The sequence below is a fragment of the Talpa europaea genome (assembly GCF_964194135.1).
Source record: "Talpa europaea genome assembly, chromosome: 4".
Classification (NCBI taxonomy): Eukaryota; Metazoa; Chordata; class Mammalia; order Eulipotyphla; family Talpidae; genus Talpa; species Talpa europaea.
The window spans coordinates 125,448,453-125,455,106 of NC_140070.1; the positions used below are offsets into that span (position 1 = coordinate 125,448,453).

The 6,654-nt window shown below is 35.7% G+C and overlaps 1 pseudogene across 1 annotated transcript; it reads left to right on the plus strand.

The window, feature by feature from the left end:
* The first annotated feature begins 2,056 nt into the window (after positions 1-2,056).
* On the plus strand, positions 2,057-4,579 carry LOC311170349 (small ribosomal subunit protein eS24-like; annotated as a pseudogene). Its single transcript has 2 exons — positions 2,057-2,097; positions 4,196-4,579. The product of its transcript is annotated as a small ribosomal subunit protein eS24-like (transcript).
* Positions 4,580-6,654: the final 2,075 nt, after the last annotated feature.

The window sequence follows — 6,654 nt, forward strand, 5'->3', positions numbered from 1 at the left end:
GTAAAAGTCCACCCAAACAGGATTGGCCCAGAGTAAGGCCCAAAAGCCTGCCACAAAGTCTAAAGCCACTTCCAGTGGGGACCCATAGAAAAGGGTCAGAAACAGCCTCTTTTGGGAGGAAAAGAGCAAAATCAAAACCAAGATAAAAGCTGCCATTGTCTCCTCCCCACAGCTCTCTCACCCACATCTGTTTCAGCCAGTCCAGGACCAAAAGCAAGTGCAGCTTCTTCACATGTCTCTCTGCTCTAGGTGCCTCCTCCAGGTCTCCTTCTGGCTCTCCACCCTGCTTCCTTCTCTCCCCAGTCTCCTCTCCAGCTTCTCCTCCTCCCTGCTCAGCTCCACCTCATTTGGGTGGGGCAGGGAACCTGGAATTCCCCCTTTTCCTAGGGACCACCCTGTTCCAAGACTAAGATGGACAGTAAATGTATGTGACCATTTGACTGTGTGTGTGACTGTGTGTGTGTGTGTGCGTGTGCATGGAGAGACAGAGACAGAGAGAGGTTGAGAGAAAGAGGGAAAAAAACAAGTTGTCAATATAGGAGGTATGAATTATCTTTTATAAGTAAAAAGCATTTTTTCAAATGTCTTTTGCCAGTAAGCCATTTTTCTAACAAAGGATAATGGAATATAACATTTGTTCATATAGTAAATTACTGAATTAATAACTGTTGGGTGCAAAGGAAATCATCTGCACCCCCCTGGTTTCTTCTAGATCGGCAAATAATCAAACAAGCATCAGTTGAACAATGCAGTTCTCACAGAAAACTAAAAGTCAAGGCCTACCTGAAAATTTCAGAGGAACCTGAAAAAAACTTGGTAAAGGAGAGATTCTTTGTCAGTAACAAAGTTTTAGAAAATGAAACAAGAAAAAATAATTTATAACAGCATATAAATACTTATGAAGTATTTATAAAGTATTTATAAAGTATTTATAAAAATACTTATAAAGTATAAAAATACTTATAAAGCAGAAATCATGTAGGTAATATATACTGAAAAGTACAAAACATTGCTAAGGGAATTTAAAAAGATCTAAATAAATGGAGAGGTGCCATGTTTGTGCATTTGAAGACTCAGCATCATTATGTAAATTTTCTCCAACTTGTTAAGTAAATTCAATAAAATTAAAAAAAAAAGATGGGCAGTAGATACAGAGGACCAGAAACCACTACCAGGAAACATGAATGCCAGTGAAAAGGACAGTTCCACTGAGACAGCAACACCTGCTAGTTATTCTAACCAAAGGCATCCTTTATTGACAGAGAAGATAGTCTTTGCTCTTCCTGTCTGGTGTAACTTAATAAATCCTCTGTGCTAGTAACTGAGATTGGCTCCTTTCTCAGGGTGGGAAATTTTATTATGATTATCTTCTCCATGGTCCACTGTCAATCTAGATCCAATCAAGAAAAAACAGCTACATAGTTCTTTGAATAGGGGAAGCTTAATATGAAGAACTATCAACTATAACAAAGAATTGAAATAATGGAGAATGGCTAGTAAGAAGGAAAGAAAATTCCGAAGAATATAAGAATAAAAGATAAAGAGCTACTGGTTTGTCTGGAACTGAGACAGAGTATCTCAGGAAGGGACTCCATGACTGACAGGACTGATTTTGAGCTTGTTGGAGAAGATATGGCTATGGCCCATCAATGGTGAACCAGTTTCTGTGGAGACCTGCCAGTGTAGCTTTCTATAAAACTTTTATGTAGAAATTGCCAGAAATCCATTCTCTAGGATGTTGGAGAAAGTAGTTCACGGGGACAGGACTCATAGAGGCACTCCATTACAAATATGAACTTGAGGTGTGTCTGGTCAGGGTAGTTGTTGGTCACAGGGCACTGCTAACTGCTGTGCAGTACAAGAATCTGACTCTGGAAAATCCGACAGTGCTACAGAAATTGGAAGCAATCTACCATCAGGTATACAAAGGCTCCTGGGGGTAGGGGAGGGGGCAGGGGTGTGGCTAGACATTACAGGACACAGCTGGCAGCTGGTGCTGCTGGCCACTGTGTATTGCAGAAGCAAGACCCTACAGGAGTCATGAGTGTTGTGGAAAATGATTCTGGAGAAGACACACATGTTTCGGGAACCAACTGAGTAAGTCAGCAGCAGAGCCAGGCAGGGGAGCTCCTACATCCACCATCATATATAGAATATATGGTGGCAAATATTTTAATTTTATTTCACTTGGACTATGATAAATTACAGCCACAGAGAGAAGACAATCCATCATCAAGAAATAAGGACTTTGAACTGGATGTCATTCATTGATGAACTTTGGGGTCATTTGTCTTATAGAGGGATGGCTGTTCTGTGTAGAAAGAACAATATACAAAGACATTGGAGTGCAAAAAAGACTGAATAGCTGCTGATTGCCAGTTTCCCTCCCTCCATGTCTGTCCTCTCTTCCAGAATACAATAATTCTTAGCCGGGCCCATAGCTGCCTTGAAATGAGACTATTTTTCCAGCTTTATAGCAACCATGCCTTGTTGCTGAAAACAGCTCATTTGTCAGAGCCAGTTCTGACTACTGAGCAGAAAGGAGAGATATGTAGCTGCTTTCAAGGTCCTTCTTTAAGGAACACTGCACATGATTCCTTTACTCTCTTCTTCTTGGTTCTGCCCGTCATCATTCCTAGTTGGTAGGTCTCTTCATCTTACACTGGAGAGCAAGGTTACAAAAAATGGAGTAAAAGATAAGACCTGAGTCTCTGGTACCTGTAACATGTATGTTAGCCCTCGCACACTTATTTGATTTTTATTCACATGAAAGAAAAGTACAAGTCTCTATCACTAAAGCCACTGTTACGTTGGAGGTTTTGTTACCACAACTGAATTTAAACATAATGTATTCTGTCTTTATTTAGAATAAACTACTTAGCTCTAACTCTGATTTCTTTATTTTTTGCATAATGTCCTTTTAATAATAAGTTCATAAATAATTTTATGATAGAAAATAGTTAACAAATTTAAAATTAAATTGGAACATATTATCTATCTAGAACATATTGCTAACCTAAATAAATTTGGATTTTTTTTGGGCTATTGTGGATCATCTTGGCTAGACATATGTGGTAGCATGGATGATAGAAAATTGGTTACAAAGTGTGTTTCTCATGTGAAGATCCAAATATTCCACAGATGAAAAGACCTCTGGAGAATCCAAACCTGCCAATACTTTAATAATGGGCTTCTCGCTTCCTAAATCAAAACAAAATGAATTTCTGTTGCTTAAATCACTTAGTCTAAGGTATTATATTATGACTGTACTAGCAGGGAGAAAGTCACTGTCTATAAGCCAGGAAGAAGGCCCCCACCAAGAACCATACATGCTGGTCTTGATCTTGATTCCCAGCCTCCAGAATTGTGAAAAAATAAATTTATGCCTTTTAAGACATCCAGTCTGTGGTATTTTATTATGAAAACCTGAGCTAAGAAAACCACAGACTTCCTCTAAAATATATAAATTTCAGAAAGTCAAACACATGATGTTTGTGAAATAACTTGTATAATGAACCTGAAAGTGAAATATGTGTGGACTGTGTGAGTATAGCAGTTAACGGGAGGAATTATGAAGGCAGGCTGTTTTCTGACCAAGTTTCTCCTGAACACTATGACCTTGAGCAAGACACTTAGTCTTTCAATACTTCTGATTTTTCATCTTGACAATGGGATGATGGAGATAGCATTTAATTCAAGATATTTTTGAGAAATCATTTTGTTATTTATAGAGATTGATAGGTGGATATAGATCAACAATACAAAGTTTTAGCACATAGAGATATCAGGTATTATAGGGAAAGTATCAGAAGTGCTTTATTTTTTCTATGGCAAAAACCAAATATGCACTAACAGGATTTGCAAGTTGTGTGTGTGTGTGTATGTATGTGTATATATATATATATATATATATATATATATATATATATATATATATAGTATTTCCTCAACACTTGCACTTACTGAATAAAAAGTCAGATCCTCACACTATTTAATCTCTCTCCTGAGTCAATATAGTTGATTTCCTCTAAATTTAATACATTATTGATATAATATTTATATATGCATTGTAAAAACAAGCAATATTGTGTTTAGTCAAATGATGAATACTGTCATTAATCACTATTAACTGATTAGATAGTATGCATTAAGGTTAAAAAAACTGATGTTGCTTTTCCTCCCTGACTGCCCGAAGATTCATCACCATCCTCAATGACACATTGACTCTCTGGACCAGGAAGTTCATGACCAACTAACTGCTTCAGCAGAGACAAATGGTCATTGACAATGTCCTTCACCCTGCAAAGGCATCAGTACCTAAGACAGAACTTCGGGAAAAACTAGACAAAATGTACAAGACCACCCATGATGTCATTCTTATATTTGGATTCAGAACCCATTTTGGAGGTGGCAAGACACCTGACTTTGGCATGATTTACAATTCCTTGGATTATGCAAAGAAAAATGAACCCAAACATAGACTTGCAAGACATAGCCTGTATGAAAAAAAACCAAAAAGACCTCCAGGAAACAGCAAAATGAGCACAGGAACAGAATGGAAAAAGTTAGGGGCACTTAAAGGCCAAAAAAGAAATAAAGATTCTGCAATTACTTTATCTGTACCTGTGGTGCAGATTTTTCATGAGAGGATTAATAAAACCTTTTTTAATGTGTCTGGTAAAAAAACAAACAAATAAAAAAACAAACAAAACTAATATTATGATTATATTTACTCTTTGTTTCCCAAATTATTTTTAATGTCTTTTGCATTGCCAATAGCACTTATTTCAGACTAGAACAATCCTTACTGGTTAAATGGGTAAATCAAAAGTTTGAACAAATAGGTCAGTGTGGCATATAATTGAGCATTTCAATAACGTCTTCTAGATAGTCTATAGTAGGGATATAGATATGGACTTCTGTATTGTTAAAGGTATTCCTTGTTATTTATATGTTAATTAAGGAAGGATATTTATATTATATATGTTAGAATACTCCTTTTGCATTTAGCTATTATTTTTAATCTCATCTCCATAATTTACCCAGTCTTTTCTCAGACCTGGTCTTCACACTAGTGACTGTTATGTTTTATATTTTTGCCAGCTGCTATTGTTTCTAGTAGGTCAGAGTGAGAACATGATTTGAATTTTACTTTATATTTAATGGTTCTTGAATCTCTGAGCTAACACAGGCAATGTTATAGATAAATTTCAGAAGCTAAAAGATAGTGACAAATCTGAGAAGGATGACAGTCATCAGAAATGATACCTTTCACTTGATTATTCCATTTACTTTAAGAAAATTTTATTTTGGTTGTACATATAAACAACAAATCAGCATACATGATCAAGATAGGAGTATCATTAGTTTGGGACTTAAAAGACTAATAGCTGAAATAAAAGAGGAAGTTTATAGGATTTAAATAGTGCTCTTAAAAATACAAAAAAAAAGGAAAAGCAAAAAATGTCATATATTGTCAGTCAGTTAAGACCCTAAATGAGGAAGAATGAATCCTAAAACATCAGAAGTTACACTTGCCCCATGATAGTCACAATTTTAGGGTTGTGACTTCATGAGTCTTACAGTACAGAAAGTGAAAAAATGAAAGTTTCTTAAAATTTGCATGTGATGGCATGTCATGTGCAAATGTCAAAGAAGTGATAATTTTTAAAAATTATTTTTGAAGGTACACTTTTAGTGCAAATTAGGCGTACATACCTAGTTAAGAGCTCTGTCTCAAATGCATTGTGCTTTTCATTTTATTTCAGTGACCTGATTTTAGCTTTTCTTTCATATTATTAAACTATGACAGAGAAGCAAAATATAAAGAATAAAATTTGAAATAACATCAAATGCAAAGTGATAATTTCTTCTGTGTCTCCAACTTTAAATATGGACACAATAACCCATAAGAATAACCATATGAAAGTAATAAATATTATTTGATACTCTCAAGTTGCCTGGTAACTAGCAATTTGTGTCAAATTTTTGCTTAAGCAAGTTACAAGTAGAGGATAAGAGTTGTGTCTTGGCAACTGTAAGTAAATATGAAGCTTGAGGGTTTCTAGTAAACAGTAAGTATAAATGTACGGCAACAGTAAATATGGCCACCAAAATGTCTAATGTATTTTAAGCTATTCTAATAGAGCCAGCAAGTGACAGTTCCTTTCAACTTTGTTCTGGACATATGTGACACCATACTTGATGTGTTATACATCAACAAGAATGACCAGAGTAGAATGACAAAGATAGTGACAAAATTCAAAACCATACTGAGCTGAAAGATTTATTGATGCCAGAAAGACATGCAACAGAAAAAAACTTGACAGGTGAAGTAAAGATTCATGATGGCAATGTGTAAGCACTTGAGGAGAAGGGAAGAAATACCACACTTGTTTTATTGCAGTTCCCCCCTAACTTTGTCAGAGAGGTATTTTGTTAAATAAGAGCTTCCTAGTAGGACAGATTCTCCAAAGGCAGAATAGACCACTTCAAAAGTAATATGTTCCCATTCATTGAGTATTGGTCATACATACTACAAAGATATTTAGCAGAAATGCTGTAGATTCTGTAATAGAAGATTAAAGGAGCTTTGAAATATTTAATGTCCCTTGGAAGTCTAAAGAGGTTTGATTCCAGGATGCTCCAATATAT